Genomic DNA, 20,129 nt, shown 5'->3' with positions numbered 1-20,129 from the left:
TCCTCATCTTAATCATGCAGCAAACCTCAATTAAAAGTGACAGGCATGGAGAAAAATTAGACCATTGGGGAAAAAATGAAAATAAACGAGGTTTGCTGGAAGACATGAGGGAGAAAAGCTAAGCGAAAAATCACAGATGTAAAAGGAAATGTGTTGGAGTTGTTACAAAAGAAACTGAAAAGAGATGTGTGAGTAAATTCTAAAAGCAAAGAAAATTAATGTAGGCAAGGAGTGGAAACAGAAAACAGGAGTATGCGGAAGAGAAAGAGAAGAAAAGGAAGCAGAAACATGACATACACTATTATTAATGATAAATGCTTAATTCATATTTAATGCATTTTAAAAAGAAAGAGCCATTGTGCCATGGGAATTCTAAGACTGCCCACTGCAGAGGTTATATGATCCACTGCATTTTTGTGCAGAAAAATAAACAAACCACAGACCCAAAGCACTCGTCGCTGAAAATGACTACCAGAGAATTGGTGGGTAATGGTTCTTCCTGACATTAGAATGTTTTCCTGGAGTATCGTCTATAACCCGGAGGAGAGATTTATCTTCAAAGAATGCTATCCATCACACACCCACTTACTAGAAGGTCTCCGTGTAATCTTTAATAATTTTTAAGTGTTCTGATTTTATTCTATATCTATCAGCCTGATAGTACAATAAAATCTTTACTGATTAAAAAAATAATAAATGCGAAGGCTCCTATAACTGACTGAGCCTCTAAATTCCAGCTGCACTTCTGCTAGATTTATTTGTGTTTCTCTCATATTGATTTTTTCCAGAAGCCCAGATGCAGGCCTGCTTTGTGGAGAAGGATTACGTATGGATTCCCTAAAGAGAAATCTGATACGAGAAGGGACTTGGGGATTGCGAAGCTCAGTGTTTATAAACATGAAAGACGTGAGCTGAAATTTTTATTCACAAAGGAAGCTGAAGATTAAGGAACTCATTTTTGAATGGTTAGACATAGTGTCTGACCTCTGCTTCTCCAAGTGACAAAAAAGAAAAATCTGAGCTAGAAGGGGAAAGAGGCAGGAAATCCATACAAACTAAAATTTACTAATGATCGAACAACGAGCCAAAAAAATAAAGTCGTGTTTTATTTTATTTTTTTCAAATTACGTAACATGGGTTTAGTACAATTTTTATAAACATTTCATTCAGTGCCATGCTAGTTACCCAGACTACAGATCATAAAACCTACAGCCATTTACGCCCCTATCCTGCTGACCTTTTGCAATTCTAAAAATTCCGTGAGAGTTTGGAAGGAACTCTTCTAGATGTGCCACAACCTCCCACCCAACCACAAAACTGAGTCTCTGGAGGATGCTAAGAGCGCTTCCCAAACTTGCCTACACTGCTGACAAGTGAGAACATTGGCACAATAGTCCCATGAGGCAATTGTCAAGTTCTCTCTCAATATATTCACCTCTTTCACTCAGAAAACTCTCTTCTAGAAAATTACACTAAAGCCGTAGTCATGGATGAGTGAAAAAATTTAGCTACACGCCTGTTCATCACAGCGCTGTCTAAAGTAACAAGAAATGAAAATCAATCTAAATACCAGACCATAGAGGTTAGTTCAATAAACCATAAATTTGATTAAAATCGTGGTAGATTTAATGTGATAAATTAGCAGAACATATAATGACATGAGATCATGTTCTCAAAATATTAAATGAAAAAGAGCAACTCTATGATTCCATATACAGTGCAATCCCATCACTGTTTTTTAGGGTATATGGAGGTATATTTGTGCATTAAAATGTTAATAATAATCACCTCTGGGGACCAGGAGATATTTTTTCTGCTCATCATTAATGAAATGTGTTTGTCGATAAATATTACTTTACGTTAAGTAAAACGTTAAAATTTTTTAAAATAAAAATGCTTTCTAAAATAAAAGGGTTTTAAAAAAATGCCAAAGCACGTAGTCTGTTAAGCATTGAACCTGTTCTCCCTCTGAACTTGACGTAGATATGTGGGGAAATGGCCCTAAACCAAAGACTGATATTACTCTTGGGAACACTCCATATTTTCTTGGCATTTGGGGTGGGGTACCAGGCCTCCACCTCATTGGCTCCAAGTCAGATGGAACCTTCTGCCAGGTGGCGAACAGCACCTTCTGTCCTCTCTCAGAGGACTGGGAGCTCTGTTGCCTCCACGAAGCCCTTACCCCACACTCTTCTGGATCTGTCGGAAGTGTGCTGGCTTATCCCCAAGTTTTCCTGGGAGACCTAATATCTTGGCAGTGGTCTGACCTGGCTGGATGACTGTCTCTGAGACTGATATCCTGAGACACCAAGCAGGAACGGCTGCATAATCTGCAGGTCTCAGTATAAAATAAAATGCAGAACACCTCGTTCAAAACTTATTAAGAATTTCAAGATGGTGACAGCAGAGCATCAACCAAAAGCAGGTCCTGCGAGTACATGTCACAGGTCCATGAAGCCACCCTGGCACCATCCTCCATCCTCCTTCTCACTTACTTCTTATCAAGATTGTTCAACGGTAAGATGTCTACAAGGTAGTTTGTTCTTGACCCTGATCATGGGACCCCAGAAAGAGAGGCATAAAAGTTTGAAAAGGGCCAAGAGGGCTGTGAAGCTAACATAATTTATCTTCTAACACCTGAGGATCAAATTCCATATCCTCATGTTGTAATAAAGGCCACATGGTTTCAGAGTATGTCTGTGTCCAAACGAGGTGGCGAGACGCAAGGAAAATGTCACAACGACCAAATCAGTTTCTTTTGTCCCCTAGAATGGTTAAGCATAGACTTCGCACATCTTTGGCATAGGAGCTACTAACTTCCAATTATTTAGCAGCTTATTAGCAAATATGAGGATTATCCAGGCCAATTCATTAAGAAGTCAAATTAGAAATTCGTTTCCAGGTATTTAGTGGCGATTAGGGCTCAAAAGTGATATTATGTGATTAGCACTTCTCTTCTGCCTACTTAAATGTTTCAGAAAACGCTACCAATGAACTATATAGATGACTAACCAATGTACTGTATACTTGAAACTAATTAAAATAAATAAATAAATTTAAAAGAAAGAAAAGAAGGAAGGAAGGAAGGAAGGAAGGAAGGAAGGAAGGAAGGAAGGAAGGAAGGAAGGAAGGAAGAAAAATGCTACCAAAAGGGTCCCACGATGCAGGGCAGAGCCTGTGAGGACAGCTCCAGGTGCTGCCAGCGGAAGGTGCGTGTGGGAAGGAGGCTGAAACCACGCCTGAGTTCTTCTTCTGTTAGTGATGTGCTGGGTGGCCTGGGACGAGCTACTTGGTTGCGCTGCATCTCGGTCTCCTTGATTGTAAGCAAAGATAACAATACTCACATTGTTGGAAGTCGTTGGGAAAACAAAATAAAATAATATAAAAGAACTTTGTAAACTATTTTTTAAAGCCTATACTGAATCATAATTATGAATGAGTTATTAACTTAAATAATAGCCACTGGGATATGCAACAAGAGAAAAGTGATCGGGTACTGAATATATATCCTGTTTTCTTTTAGGGGGAAGTAGTTTGCTTTCCTGTATCTAGGTTCACAGTGTATAGCCGGACAAAATGTTTCTTGAAAAAGAAAAATATTATTCCTTGTATCCTTCAGCCAAAATTATATGACTGTCTTTTGTTCTGGAAACTGAGCAAGCCTAATAACCTCTCCACTTTAAGTTTCATTATAATAAACCATGGATTATGGGATAGATTGCTTACCCAGAGTTGTGACTCATTTATTTCAAGTAATGTTTTATACTTCAGACTGACCGCATTGCAGCAGAAGGCTTTAGACGGGGCTCAAAACATAACTAACACTTTACCTGATCTTCACAGATACCTTTCCTAGGTGTAGACCTAAATATCACAGGCTCAGACCTTACACACAAATGATCCCTAAGTCATCGAAGGGCCTCAGAGGTGGTGTTAAGGCAGGAGAGGGACTTGTGCTGTTGTCAACATTTTAAAACCTGTGAAGAAAACGACTAAGTCGGCTGGGACGAGGCTACACAGGTGAAGTGAAACAGCGGTCCGCTGCTTTTAACTTTGAATTGGAATCTAATGAACTCTGAATAAAAAATGCTAGCTATCGAAAGAGGATCAAAAACAGGTTGCCCACTGGATCTTTTATGTCTGGAGAATCCACACTGGAAAAAAAAATACGAGAGATCTTTGCGAAGAAGACCTTGGAAACTGCTGTTCTAGAGGGAAAGGCCTCAGACACAGGCGACTCGACTTCGTCAGCCCTTTTGATGCCCATGTCGGAACGCGTTACTCGATTTCATTATGAAAACCACATTGTGACAGTGATGAGGTAAGGGCTTCACCCCCAAAGACCTGAGGGTGGTCAGTTGGGACACAGTTCAGGTCCTCAGCTACTCTGAACTGGTTTCATCCTTTGTAAAATGGAGGCCATTCTTCTTTGACAACTGCCAGACTGTGAAGATGAAATGAGATGAGTAATTCAAATGTGTTCTGTAAACTATGAATATAGGTAAGAAAGAGTGGATGAGGAAAGAAGAGAGTCTCATATTTGATGACTAAAATAATATCACTTGAGTAGGAGCAATTTAAACTCCTCTTCAGGTGAACTGTAGATCTGTAGTGTCTGTGTCATGGTAGCGGAGGCCCAGCCAACTGTTTCCTATAACGGTTGAGGGTGGTTCACTTCCCTTCCCATAATAGGTAAGGGACTTTTCAATGTCACAGCTGACATGGCACAGACCACCAGCCCTGGTCAGTCACTTCCCTTACGGCCCGCCAACCAATCCTTATATGGAAAGAACACGAGGAAGTATAAGATGTGTACAAAAGAGAGAGCTGGGATGTGAATCCGCTGAGCCGGCACCCATAAATGCTATTTCCTGCTTATTGCCCCCGTGTCCCGTCTCTCTGTCCGAGTATCCTGCAGTATTTCTAATAAATATCAGAGGGACATACATTGGAATCCTAGATTTATGTAATATCCTGTCTTAAGAACAAAAAGAGGAGCCAGAGAAAGTGTAGTGAGCTTGAGCCGCACTTGGAGTCAGTTATCTTAAAAAAAAAAAAAAAAGGCACAAAAATAAATTACGAAGAGAGATCTGAAATGAGTGCCGCAGCCAGTGACTTGGCTGAACAGTGTGAACAGTGACATGGATGCCGCAACTGGACTTACGAAAAGGCAGCTCTCCGCAGCGAAGAAATTTTCCATCGTTGCCCATCTATCATTTGACACTTGAAAGTTCTCATAACGTATCAAGCCCTGTTAGAACAGGCTCCTTTCAAGAAAGCTGGTACAAATTTACAGAGGAATTTATGCAGAATGGGGCTAGAAATGGGAGGACTTCCCAGGAGGCCTGGATTTAGAGTCGGGGCCTAAAAGAAAAAGGAATAAGCTTTTGTACGTCCTGAATGACAAAGGGCCACATGATTTAGGGGACTCGGTCACTCCACAAGTGTTTATTGACTATTTACTATGTTGTGCTGGCACCATGCTGAGGACACTGTGCTGATCAAAATAAAGTCCCCATCCTCATGACCTTACATTCTATTAGGGGAGATAGAAAAATAAACTAGAAAAAAAATAAACAAATAAGTAAGAGACTTGCAAATACAGTGGAGAGCGATTTGGGAGGGGGTTTGCCATATCTTCCCAGAGTGGTCTGGGAAGGGCTATCTGAGGAAGGCTGAGACCTGAAGGATGAACATCGTGAAGATCTAGGGAATGCTCCAGGCGGGGGAAACAGTCCAAGGCCCTGTGGAGGGAAGGGTGGGGCACGTTCACAGAAGAGAGAGAAGATAACTTTGGCTGGAGCCGGGTAACAAGGAAGAAACTGGTGAGAGGAGGTGGAGGGGCGGCCAGCGCTCAGATCTTACAGGGCCTTGCAGGCTGAGGTGAGGAGCTAGGTCTGACTCTGAGCATCATGGGAAGCCTTTGAAATATTTGAAACACAAAATTGACTTATGGCATTGGAAGATTACTTTGGCTTTGGTGGTTGGGCAGGAGAGGTGAGGACAAAGAAAAGGGGAAGCTAAGAGACCAGTGGGAAGTGACTGCCATTGCTCAAGTGAGAATGAAGATGGAGAGGAGAATCCCTCAGGAGCCAGTCCCCGCCCTCATCACACCCATTTGCCGGCTCCGAAGCCCTTAGCCTGTCTGAATCTGCTGTGCTCTCTCTACTGGCTGCCCAGGCTGGAGTACTCAGCCTATCCCTGACAATTTCCTGCAGACTGTATCATGTTGGCAGTGTGCATCTGGAAGAGGCTGGCTGGTGATTGCTAAGAGAAGTCATTAATAGGAATAATGAATATGATATGGCTATGTTTTGAGCACCTCTCTAGGCCAGAAAATTCTAGAAGCCCAAGGGGTCAGGGAGTGAAGTATAGCTGGGGGCCCAGGCATAGTGCGATGCTCTCAGGTCAATGCATAGGTCAGAGTCAACACAAGGGGCCACAGCACAGTGTTCTGGGTTGGAGAGTTGGCAGCCTGGGGAGGGGACAATGGCCTATAGATAAGTATACAGAGATAGGTGATTTAAACCCACCTGGAAGTGACCGCACCACTAACAATACCTTCCACTTTCTTTTATAATTAACTCAAATTATTTTTAGTGGTTTATAGACTCCCCAGAGACATATTAGTAAGATTTGCCTGATAAAATTCTAAAATTCTCATTTTTTTTTCTGTATTTCGAATACATTTTTCTAAAGCCTTATTATTCCAACATAGACTGGACAGTTTACTTGACAGCATTTAGTACAGTGGAAAGAATGTAAGTTTTTGAGTCAGAGAAGAGAAGATATTAGATTTGCTCAAAGCCTGGCTTGGCCATATTCTAGCTCTACTTGTCTTGGTCAAGTCATCTGAACGCCCTTAGTCTCAGTTTCTACATCTGAGTAATGGGGGTTATAAGCGTTATGAATAATAATAGTTGTAAAGTGTCTAGACCCTGCTTGACACCTGATGAACGTCAGTGTCATAATTACAGGGGTAAGGACACAAATTTATTTCTTATACGAACTAGGTAGCTTGTTTAAAAAGAAGAAGGAAAAAAAACCCCTCTTTTCTACTTCCACAGATCGTGTCAAGTCCTGACATACACAAGTCATCACACACAAAGGATTCCGGCTGGGAAAGGGTGATCGAACACAATCCCTTCCCTGTACCCCTGTGTAGGCGCTACTCAGTGTAGACAAAGCCTCAGGAACAACACCCTCATCACACCCATTTGTTATTTTGTACCTTCCTTTTGAGGTTATAGTTGGAAACTATTAAAGTTAGGGAAATGACTGAAATATTTTTCCCCAGTCGTGGAATTATGCACTACGAAAGCTCCAAGAACACTCAGCGGCCTCAGAGCTCAGCAGGGTGGGGAGCCTGAACCTATTTGCTTTTAAAACATAAATAAGGGTGGCGCTTTCAACTGAACTTCTCACTGGGCCCAGAAATGAAAAATTCCAGCTTGTCACTTATCTTTTATGAAATTCGGAAGAAGCTGCCTCCTTTTGCAGGCAAGATTCACGTAAGAGCCCAACTCGGCCCTCCTTTCTGTGATCGCTCCGTGTTTGGTTGTAATTGTTACATTCTTGAGGTTTCTTATCCTCAGAGCCTCCTTGCAGAAGAAGAGTTACCAAAGTCTTATTTCTGCCTTTGTGAAGTAGGGGAGAGGTCCGCCTGCCCACCACTGTTGGAACATTAAATCACAGGCGCTGGAAGCTGGACTGGACATCCTCTTCCAATCCTTTGACAGGCCTCCCCATATCCCAGCGTGTGAGACCCTGAAGCCAGAAAAACCATGTTGTAATTTTTTTGAATTGCTGCTGTTTGTCTAATTCATTGATACCTAAAGCTAATAATTCCTTCTTCAATGCTTCTAGTTTAAGTTAGACCTTGGAAAGTCAAGCAATGTGTGGAAGGAAGGAAAGAGCATTATAAGAAAAGTATCATACGTAACTTTTATTTTTGGAAGTTTTGAATATATAGAGAGGAGAGAAATGAGATACATTCATGAAGGAGAGCGAAAACTGAGGTCTGGGAGAGACTGAGCATTTTCCTCACTTAAGGAAACAAGGTATCGTAAAGACTTGAGCTGGGTTTTATGACTCTTGGCTGCGAGATCATAAAATTAAGTTGGGTTGGTTCAGAGGAGGTGGGTCACACTGCTGAGAAAAGGAAACTTGGCTTTCTTTGGTGGCCTCCCTTACAGGTCGGGGTGGGTCACCTACGCTTTCACAAGTGCTGGTTCCTTGCCCAACCCAATGTCATCAAATTGGAAGAATGTCACAAAGGGAGAGACTGAACCCCCAAGATGATACAGGCCTTTCTTACAAATTAAATTAATCTATCATGGCCCCAAAGTAGGGTATAGAGTGAATTCATGCAACCATTTAAGCGGTGTGATTTCGTGAACTCTGAAAAGCAGCCTGGCTCCAAACTTTCCTCATATCAGCCCCAACTTCCTTTCAAGACTCTCCTCTGTAAGTTAGCTCATTCTAACCTCCTTACAAAATGTCACAAGCTGTCTAGAATGAGTAAACCTGATGTTATCATTACCCAGTAGAATTTTAGTGTGACTTGGTTTCCCACGTTAAGGGCACAGGAGAGGGTATAAACAAGAGGGACAATGGACTCTAACATGTTGATATGACCAGTAGGGATGGTCAGAGGGCAGTTTGCTACAGGAGAAGACCTGGGGGCATCAGGGGCTGTTCTACCCAGAAATTTGCATGCTGCTGGCCTGGAAGATGAGTCCTCTCTCCTGGAATTCACAAATCAATCATCAAGCATTAACTGAGGACATACTATGTACCAGAGACCATACTAGGTACTGTGGACCCAAAGAGTTATCAAAGATGGATTCCTCAAGGAAACAGATAATTAGGACACCTCGCATCTTCCCAGCTCTGCATCCAGTGACATCAATGATAGCCAAGTAAGTGTGAAAATAGAGATATGCACAGGGAGCTACAGGAACACAAGGAGGGGTACTTAGCCCAGCTCTAAGGAAGAAGGGAAAGATGGTTAAGAAAGGCTTCCTGGAGGAGGTGATAGTTGATCCAAGTTACCTTCTATAGTAGAGATGGCCATATTTCACTGATTCTAAGGTGAGCTTGCTTCTCCACACTTTAATTGCTTTGCACCTGGGATTTGTGTTATAAGATAGAGACATAGTAGCTATGGGTCAGGAAAGCTGTCGTGACATAATTATCATTAGTTACACAGCAGCAAACTTGGTCATTTTGTCAGTTCGTTTACATATTTGCAATGTTTAATGTGGAGTTAATCTCCATTTAAAATGTCTGTGAGAAATTACATATGATTTGGTGTTATAGCAAAAAGTTATTGTGTACACAGAAAAGCATGGAACCGCAGTAAAAGACCGTACATTGTATAGTAAGAAAGAAGATATTTTTCACTAGAGGGATGACCACAGTTCTATATTTTCTCACAAAATAGCAAGTGTTTTACTAGACTTAAGAAAACAAGATACCCAGAAATCAATGATGCTGTGTTAAATTTTGTTACTAAATACCAAAAAAAAAAAAAAAAAAAAATCACCTATCACACTCTAAGCAACACAGCTAAAAGCAGGATAAATTATTAAACCTAGAGAAATAGATACAAGAAAACATGAAAGGAGCAGAAGCTGGTAGTACTAATTCACACACAGCACAGGACTGTCTTTAAAGCACAGTTTAAAAAGCTGAGTGGTTTTTTTTCTTTATTGATGATAAATCAACTAGCCGATCGATGGTGTCTTAATTGGATGTAATGCAGTATTTGGTTTCAAGAATCAGGAAACCACTCATTTTAGCTGAAGTCCAAAGCAGTAGTGAGCTAGAGCCAGTTCATACAAGCTCACGAAAGCTAAATATGTGTGCAAGTCTCCTTCACCTGAAATAGAACATCGTGGGAGTATTTACACCTTGGAAATTGGCAAATGCTACAAATCAGTTCACTGTTGTTTGTCTTATAAGAGCTGTTTTCGCAGAATCTCACTCCCTAAGGGGGAATCTGTGGATTATACAGGAATATCTCATGAAAGCCTCACTAGGGTTTGGAACTAGCTAATAAAAAGTTATCAAGAACAAAGATAAGTTCTCTCGATGTTTTCTTCAGTCTCTCCAGAGCCACATGGCCTATCTCTTCTTGGGTCTACACATCCCTTCATTCTTCTCTCTAGATATTTCATGGCTACTTCTAGTACTATGGGGTTCCAAAAAGTCACATAGCGTATAGACCTGCCTTTTCTAGAACTGTGGCAGGGGTAGCTTCTCTAGAAGGGGATGGAGGGACAGGAGAAAAATGACGAGTATCTCAGGCCTAAAGGAAGTTGGTTGGGGTAAAAGAGTAAGATGGAAGATGTTCCAAGCAGAAGTAACCGACGAGGTAGTTGGAAGGTCAAGTGGTAGCTGTGTCCATTGAGTGACTCCTTCCACAGCTGGGGCGCATCACTTATCCTCCCAAAATCTCAGTTTCTTCGTCTTCCAAGTGGATATAAATAATGCCTACCCTCTGACTACCTCAAAGGGCTGTTAAGAAGGCGAACGATACAATCGATGTGAAAACCCTTCTAGGATAAAACACAGTCCAAGCATAAGGCATTTACTCATCTGTAAAATGAGGGGGTTGGCCAAGATGGGATCTAGTGTTCTTCTTGTTCTAAAGTTCTACAACTCTATTATTATCTTTATTATCTAATGATCAGGCTAAAATTGTGGGTTTTAAGGACCTGAAACACCCTCCTCTCGCTTTGCCAAGAAAACTTAATGTGAAGCTCTTAGCCTGGAAAATACCATTTCCTAGGCTGCTGTTTCCACAGAAACACCAATAACCCTAAAGTTATGCAGGAATGTGAACTGTTTGAATTTGAATAGGAAGAGGAAATTGATTTATAAACCAGGAATAGAACCAAACCTCTGAAAAAGAATAGAGTTTCTTTCTGTACATTACATGTAAATATGTAACCAAATCGCCCATTTGGTAACCTCTCTGTTTTTTAAAATATTGCATATTAGGCTACAACTGAAATGCTAAATGATTTTAAAGTGGTTTTAGAAAACTGTGGCTAAATCTTAGAGGTTTAGAATGATGAGGCCTAGAGGTTTTTTTTTCATTCCTAAATTGCCCTCAGCCACAGCATTTAGTGTTCCGTAGCTCTCTTGTGTTTTGGAAAGAAGAGAGGGAACATAATCGTCTTCCTAGAAATAATATTTATCAAAAGTGATGCAATGACCAATAATAGATTAGAACCACTGCTGACACTCACAGAGGGCTACCTATGTGTTAGGCACGGGGCTGAGCGGGTCTTCTCATTTAACCCTCACAAAATCCTTAAAGAGGCGGGCACTGTTATTGGCCCCATTAGACAAAGGAGAAACTGAGGATCAGGGAGGCTAATGGACTTGCTTATAGCTAGCAAGCAGAGGCACTAGCGTTCAAAGCCACAGAGCCTGGCTCCACACTTCGTTCCTGTTATCACCTGTGCTAGCTTACCTCTGACTACTTACTGTGATTTCCTAAAAGTAGCCTTTCCAAAACAAAAGATAACCTTATGACAGGGGTGGTTGGAAAAGGATTTCTTTAGAAATAGGGGCTCTGCGATACTCTATTTAGAATAGTTAAGAATGAGGAGCACGTTCAATGTTCTTCTCCGCAGATATAAACCATCCATGTTTCTCAGAAAGGCCAGCTTAAAACTTCAGAGGCATCATGTCTCTGGAAAAGCTCAGACTTTCAAAATGCCTTTTGTCCCTTAAATAAATGCTAGGCCTCCTTTTCCCAGGTAGCAGTGGTTTGGGGAGAAGGCAGGAGTTTTATCCAAAATCTGGCCTGTCCATAGCGATTGACTGAAGTATCAATTACAGCTCTTTCTCCCTGTAGCTCAGAGTGGTAAAACTTGTGGAAAGTGAATGAGATCCTGTGGAAAAGATTCTCTACCCATTTTCCAAGCAAAACCCGTTAATAAAATATCTTTTTTCCTCATGCATATAAACTGACTTTAAAAATACACTTAGAGAAAACCAAAAAAAAAAAATTACATTAGATTCTTCTTTTCTTTGGTTAACCATAAATGTTTGTGAGGCACAAAAGCCCATGGTGGGGAGAAAAATAATAAAGCAGTCCAGTAATATACTTCTATTCCTAGAACACAATTACCAAGGAGAGCAATCAGAGGCATACATTTGTTGAGCATTTACTAAGTGCCTAGCTGCACGGAATAGAAAATAAGGGCAGTAAGATCTTAATTAAGAGATCTTTGAGAAATAAACCTTGTAAAAACAGAGAAGCAAACAAAATTTTCTATGTAAACTGTGCTAGCGTATCTGCCTAAGGGTAGCAAATAACATTGAAGGGATGGAGAACTATGAAGCAGTCTTTCCTCTTTTGTCAGTTTTTTAGGGGCCCTTTCCACCTCAGGGGAGAAATATCCTCTCTCAAATTCTCTTCATGTTTTCTTTCACTCAACAGACTGTGGCAAGTGCATCTCTGGCTAGGAGCTAGGAATGCAAAGAAGAGAAACTAGATCCCACTGATGAGCTATGATTCTAGCCAGGATTTACTCAAGTCCTAGCATTCAGCTCCTCTCCCCACCTCCCCAGTCAAGCAGTATGATAACTAGTCAGTCATTCACAGTGATAAATGGATTGGCCAATTACAGTTCAAACAAAAGCTCATTTACATGAAAACGTGACCTCCACCATGCTTTTATATTTTAAGGCCATTTTTTCCAATTGTGGATACGGAATTTCAAATACCACTTTCAGGAAGAAGAAAGGGAGGCTAGAATCACCTCAGACCTCCTTATCTAGCTGGCCTTAAAAGTCTCAGCTCAAATATCACCTCTTCAGAGAGTCCTTCTATGACATGTGAGTCCCCTATTACATTACACTGTTTTATTTTATTCATAGAGCTTAACAGTATCATAAATTATCTTGTTTGTTTCTTTATTGTTATGTTCCCCTGCATTTTTCTCTAAGCACTGTGAAAGCAGAAATTTTGTCAGGTTTTTTTTTCTACTCTGCGTCCAGGCCTAACACGCTGACTAGGATGTAGAAGGTTATCAGAATACTATCGTAAAGTGAGTGAATGAGTGAGTGAATGAATAAATATACTTGACTACACAATTTAGTTCCTCAGTCAACTAATGTTTGGCAGGGAGCCATCCAAGAATGCTCAATGGGGAAAGGATAGTTTCTTCAATTAAATAAATCCAGGGAAAAGCAGATAACCACACACAGAAGAATGAAATTGGGCCCCTGTCTTACACCACTCACAAAAATTAACCAACCTGGATTAAAGATTTAAATTTAAGACCCAAAACTGTAAAACATCTAGAAGAAAACATAGGGGGAAAGTTTCTTGACACTGGTCTGGACAACAATTTTCTAAATAGTTGTCAAGCAAAAGTCAAAAGCAAAAATCAATAGATGAGACTACATCAAACTAAAAAGCTTCTGCACAGCAAAAGAAAGAATCAACAAAATTAAAATACAATCTACCGAAGAGGAGAAAATAGTTACAAACCACATATCTGATAAAGGGTTAATATCCAAAATATATAAAGGACTCATATAACTCAATAGCAAAAAAAAAAAGCCCACAAAAAAACCAATTTGATTAAAAATGGACATAACTAAATAGACGTTTTTCAGAGAAGACATACATTATACAAGTATCAAATCATTATGTTGTACACATGAACCTAATATAATGTTATATGTCAATTATACTTCAATAAAAAAAAGAAGACAAAAATGTCAAAGAGGTTCATAAAAAGGTACGCAGCATCACTAATTATCGGGAAAATACAAATCAAAACTCACACCTGTTAGAATGGCTGTTATCAAAGAAAAGAGATAACAAGTGTTAGCAAAGATATATAGAATAGAAAACTCTTGTTTACTGTTGGTGGGAAAGTAAATTTATGTAGCCACTATGGAAAACAGTATGGAGGCTCTTTTAAAAATTAAAAATAGAACTACCATATAATCCAGAAATTCCACTTCTGGGTATATAGCCAAAAGAAATGAAAATAGGACTCTGAAAAGATACCTGCATTCCCATGTTCATTGTAGTGTTATTCATAGTAGCCACGACATAGAAACAACCTAAGTGTCCAAAAGATGACTGGATAAAGATGTGAGACACATACACTGGAATATTATTCGGCCAAAGAAAGAAGGAAATCCTGCCAGTCGTGACAATATGGATGAAACTTGAGGGCATTATGCTAAGTGAAATAAGTCAGAGGAAGATAAATACTGTATGACATCATTTACTTGTGTAATCTAAAAAAAGCCAAACTCACAGAAACGGAGAGAAGAGTGGTGGTTATCAGGGGCTAGAGGGTGGGGAAATGGGGAGATGTTAGTCAAAGGGTATAAGTTATAAGACGAACAAATAAGTTCTGGGAGTTTAATGTATAATATAATGCTTATAATTAATAATACTGTATTATGTATTTGAAAGTTGCTATGAGTAGATCTTAAATGTTTTCACCACAAAAAATAAAGGGGAATTACGTTTCATGATGGAGGAGTTAGGGAATGCTGTGGTGGTAATCATTTTGCAACATATAAATGTATCAAATCAACACACTGTTCACCTTAAACTTACACAATGTTATATGTCAATTACATCTCAGTAAAGCTGGTGGAGGGAGAGCAGTTGGCAGAGGTTTGGAGATCTGAAGGGTCACATATTGATCTCTAAGCCCTAGACCAGGGCTCTTCACATTGTAGTCACTCAAGAAGCCAAGGCTGATGGAGACCCATCTCCACTCTACTTCCACGATTTCCAAAATGAGGATGGGGGTATTGAGAAGGAGACCGTGGTGAATCGTACACGGGATTTTAAAACTTCTACCTGGAAGCGACACATGCCACTTCTGTTCACATTTCATCAAAGCAAGACTCATGGCCACATCGCAATTCATCAGAGTGAGGCGATATAATCCTCCCACAGGAGTGAGCACTGAAGATTTGTGGGAACTTTATGATTATCTATAATTATCTTCTGAGTACTTGAGTTAAGAGGAAAAGTAGTAGATTAGGGTCAGAACCATGGACTCTAATCCCATGTAGAATTGGATCCATGGGAATTAAAGCAAGAATGAGAGCCCCTTTCCAGGGTCCTACACCCCGAAATATCTTGAGAAACCATAGGCTCCAAGTACCATGGTTAAAAAAAAACCACTGGAATTGGAGATAGTCTGCAATATACTATTGGATAGGTTATTAACTTTAACATTTAAAACTCTAGTGAGACCAAAATAGTCCAGCAAATAATATCAAAACAATACTCAGTAATTTAAAACTTTTTGAGTTACTCTACATTTGTCCCTAACTCTGAAGGCTAAAAGCTCTCCTTACGTCTCGCTGCATGGGAGAGCTCTGCATTCCTTCACATACTGCAGCATGCCTCTGATGCACAGCATCAGAAATGTTTATCTTCCAAAGTCTTCATATCTGGCGTGGAGAACTATCTGGCCCGGGATTTCAATGTCTTATTCATCTCACTCCTAGGAATCAATGCAAGCCTCAGAGCCAAAAACGTGAGCATCTGGGGTATGGATGTTGCAAGGATCAGAGGTCATGGCACAGCTAGAGAAAATCAATTTTCTGTTCTTAGCGAGTCCTGGGTGAGAAAAAGAGCACAAAGAGGAATTCTACGGAAAGGGCCAGGGAAGATCTTTAATGATCTCACTCAGCCCCAGGACTGAACTTGGTTATGGTCAGCCAGCCAATGTGATTGACCAGTTGCTGGGCATCCTAGAGAAATCAGGAGGAAGTGCATTAGTCTGTTTGGACCACTATGCCAGTTCCCCAGAAGATGAATTTTGACCCAGAAAAGTGAAAGCTTTATATCCAGTGACAAAAAGCAGAGCCGGCCTGTGGATGAGTGCTGTCAGTGGAGGGAAGGTATGTCCAGAAAGGAGAAAGTGAGCTGTTTTAGTTTCCTAGGGCTGTCAAAATAAAAAAACCACTGACCGAGTGGCTTAAACAACAGAAACCTTGCTTGTGGTTCTAGAGGCTGGAAGTCCAAGATCAAGGTGTTGGCAGAATTGGTTTCCTCTGGGGCCTCTGTCCTTAGCATGCAGTGATCATTTTCCTGCCTTGCCTCTTTACTTTGTTGTCCCTTTGTGCATGCACACCCCTGGCATCTTCAGTGTGCCCTAATCTCCTCTTCTGATAAAGACACCATGAGATTGGATTAGGGCCCACTTTAATAGTCTCTTTTAACTAAAGGACCTCTTTAAAGTCCCTGTCTCCAAAATCAGTCATGCAATGAGTTACTGGAGGTTAAGGGCTTTAGCATATGAATTAGGGGAAACATAATCCAGCCCATAGCATGAACTTTCAGCACATTATTAAAAATACCAGAAACGGCTCGTCCAGCCCAAATCTACGGAGAAGGACATCAAGTACGACCTCCCTGAGCTTCCTCCTGCCCTTCACAAAATCTCCTTCTGCAACTCCACTTAGATATTTGTTGAACAACTGTTTTTTCCTCCATGTCTCTTAGCCTCAGTTTCATATCTTTATCTTCCTGTACAGCATTGTGAGGTGATTCTTCAGCCTTTTCTTTCAATTTACTAATTTTCTTCTTAGCTATGATTTATCTACCATTTTAAATTTATTACCCTTTAAATCTCAATTATTTTGCATTTCTAAAATTCTATTTAGTTCCTTTTAAAACTGCCTATTCTCGATGTTCTTTTGATCATTTCTCATATTTACAATTCCCTCTGTTTCTTTGTAAATATTTTAAGCACACTTACTTTACAGTCTATATTAGATAATACTATGCCCAAAGTTCTTGGAGTCTAATTCTGTCCTCTATTATTTCTGCTGAGCCCAATTTATGGTATCTATTTTCTCATCTGTTTTTCATTTTTTTTATTGTTGGTTCAGTTAAGGCTCCTTTTAAATATAGAAATCTCGAAGAGTCTGGATTAAAGGTGCACCTTTCCATATACCAGGTGGCTGGGGATGTTCAGAACTAGAAGCATTTTTCAAATAATTTTTCTACCTGGAGTTTCCTGGACCATTCAGGTAAACACTCAACTTCCATGAGGACAGGAATGAGATTACAAATTCTCAGGAAAGACTCTTATTTGTTTTTGTTTTTCATCCCTTCGACCAAGACCTGAGACAAACATGTTTTCTTGTTGGCTTTTTTCTGCCAGAGGATACACTTATTTTTTCTAAGTCAACTTTTTACTTGAGAGTGTAGGTGTTTGAGACCCTTCGCTTTTCTCAGGAGCTCTGTGTTCATTCCCACAGGCCTTTACTCTCATTCCCCCACAAAGAATCCAGCTTCCAGGATCAGCAAATGCCCCAAAGTAACTCTATGCTTCAGGGTTTGCTGACCACTCTAGTTTCAGCTTTTATTTTTGGACCCCCTGTGAATCTCATTTTCTTAAAAGTTTAGCTGTGCTTCTAACCAAATATTCAGTGTATATTATCCAGTATTTTTATGTGTTTGTAAGGAAAATTTTGTCAGCATTTCCAATCAGCTATGCTGCTGGAGGCAGAAGTCCACTCCCAAGCTCTGTAGACTGGGGCTTCTGCAACCACTTAGCCTTCTTCAGCGGTGTATGAAACAACTGTGCTCTTGCTTCAGTGTAAGGGTACAGAATGCCTCCTTCCTTTTGTGTATCTGTGTGTGAGCTTCCAATAACCCATGGAAATATTGTCTTGTAGCAAACAAATCCTGGGTTTGGGGCTCCGAAAAATGGAGTTCTAGTTTCAATCTGCCCCTGAGACAAATCCTTAAAACTCTGGAACTTAGTTTTTTCAATCTCTGAAATAAGATAGTAATTGTTCTTTATTTTTTATAACTGGGAGAGCAAACATGTGCCAAGTGGGGTATAAAAGTCCTTTGTTAACTCTAAGACATTCTGTAACTAAAGTATAGCTTCAAGCTCGCCTTCTGAAGGAGGATGCCTTATGCACTGATGTCCTTGCTCCTGGGGTGGCATCTGCCTAATTGAAGTATCCAGATTCATTTGTGAGGATGACAAATATACATTTTTAGTAAACTAGCACATAGTATATACTACCAGTATCTTCTTTCTACTTATAAACAACACAATACCATAGTAAAAAGCAAGGGTTGAAAGAAAATAAACTCTTAAATACAAATTGTGTATTCTTGCACCTTAAGAATTCAGCCTATCTAAATATTTGTGTTCGTTGAGTTCCATTTATTTCGCTCTATCTCACTAACTCTTTTGAGTTTCTTCGAGCTTTTTTCACGTGGTTAAAAAACAAAATTCAACTGGATAAACTTGAAGATGTCATTGGCTTTATTAAGCGATTCATGAATGGGGCAACTGGCAGGGTGCTCTGAGCGGGTTGTACAAAACGTAGGGAAAAGGGTGGGGCAAGGGAGCTATTAACATAGAAAAGAAAGGCTTATTCTTGGGCCAAGACATCTTCTCCTTGGGGGAAGAGAAAAGAAATGGTTTTTATCTTGCGGATTGCCTCTTCTCCCTCCCAGGGATGGAGAGCACCCTTGTGATAGACTACCTTACCGGCGCATCATCAGAAAATTCCAGACTGTTTGATTAAGACTATGTTTCTGGGAGAGGCTGACTTTGCAATTAGATCAGGTATTAAATCTAGGTTTGGTTTCCTGAGCACAAGTGATGCCATTTTGTGTCTGTCATTTTTCTGTTTAACAGCATCACCTGAGCTCCTCAGGCCAGATTCGTTAGAACAACACCTTTCTCACTGTTCCCTGTTGCACTTGCCCATCTCTCTCACTTGGACCGAGGGAGCCCACTCTGATCATCTCACTCTTTCGCTCCTATATCTGCATCTTCTGTCAGTGGCCCGTCCTTTTGGAAAAGGCAGTGACACTCCGTCTTCTCTGTGGAGGGCAGCAGGCTCCCCCACTTCCACTCCCATTGTTTATCTCCGTCTTTACATTTTACAGCCCCAAAGGGTTTTATATTTCCTCCAACATTTTAAAGCTTTGCTATTCAATGTGGCTCCTCAGATCCACAGCATCATTGGAAACGTGTTAGAAATAAAGAATCTAAAGCCTTTCTTCAGACTTACTGAATCAGGATCTGCTTTTTAAAGAGATCCCTGGAGATTCATAGGCACACTAAAGTTAGGAAAGGACTGTTTTTAAAGTCATCATACTAAAAGAACATCTTTAAACTAGTAATGTGCAAATTTATTCACTTTTGACACACTTATCCAGGTATAAGTGCAGTAAACTTCATTTTTTTTTCTTTCTTTCAAAAATCTCTTCAAAGAATTCCTTCCATAAGGCTCCTAATGTTTTAACTTATTTCTCAGGTTTTCCCAAGGGCAAATATGGCCATCCCAACTTAACTGCCTAATGTGTGTCTTAACGTCTGGCTGTCCACAGCTGGTGAAGATGGTCCCAGCATGCATCAGCTCACCGGCAAGGAAGTGAGTGAATGCTCTCTCAACACAGTTCTTCTGCCTTGACTCTGGTGGGCAGAGACACCACATCTTTCTCTCCGTTCCTGCCGAAGGAGGAGGGCAAAGAGAATGGCGTTGAAAACATGGGGAAAGTCTTTCTGAAATGGCTATTTAATTAGATCCCTGCTACTTGATTTTCTCCCATCTCCCTGCAACTAGAATGTGCTCACAAATCCCTGTCCACACTGAGTATTCAGGTTGGGTTCAAGTTCTAGCCATGGTGTTTTCTTACTATGTGACCTTGGGCAAGTTTCTTGACCTTTCCTCATTTATCTCCTCACTTCTAAATGGAAATAATAAGAGTATTGAGGGAAAGCAGAGTTTGCCACCTCAAAATATGACTATTTGGATATTGATTATTTTAAGCTGGCTCTTTTCAAGAAACAAAAGACTCGGGAAAAAGAATTTAGAGAGAAGCCTTGCTCCAGGAAGGGAGGTAGCATCACGACTAACTATAGTTTAATATAAACTAGTGTGGGATCCACAAAGGTTTGGTCAAAGACCTCTTTGTGTGCCATTGTTAAAGGTGGTCCAGCAAACATTTATTTACCAGACATTTGCTTTTCCATGTGAAAAGTCTTTCTGCCCTTTAAAATTTCAAACCACGACACCACCCTCACTCTCAACCCCCTTCTCCTTAGCTCAATATGGCATATAAGCTTCAACTGCCCGAT

This window comes from Pteropus medius, unplaced genomic scaffold (genome assembly GCF_902729225.1).
Source record: "Pteropus medius unplaced genomic scaffold, Ma_sr-lr_union100, whole genome shotgun sequence".
NCBI lineage: Eukaryota > Metazoa > Chordata > Mammalia > Chiroptera > Pteropodidae > Pteropus > Pteropus medius.
Note: the sequence above shows the minus strand (reverse complement) of the source record.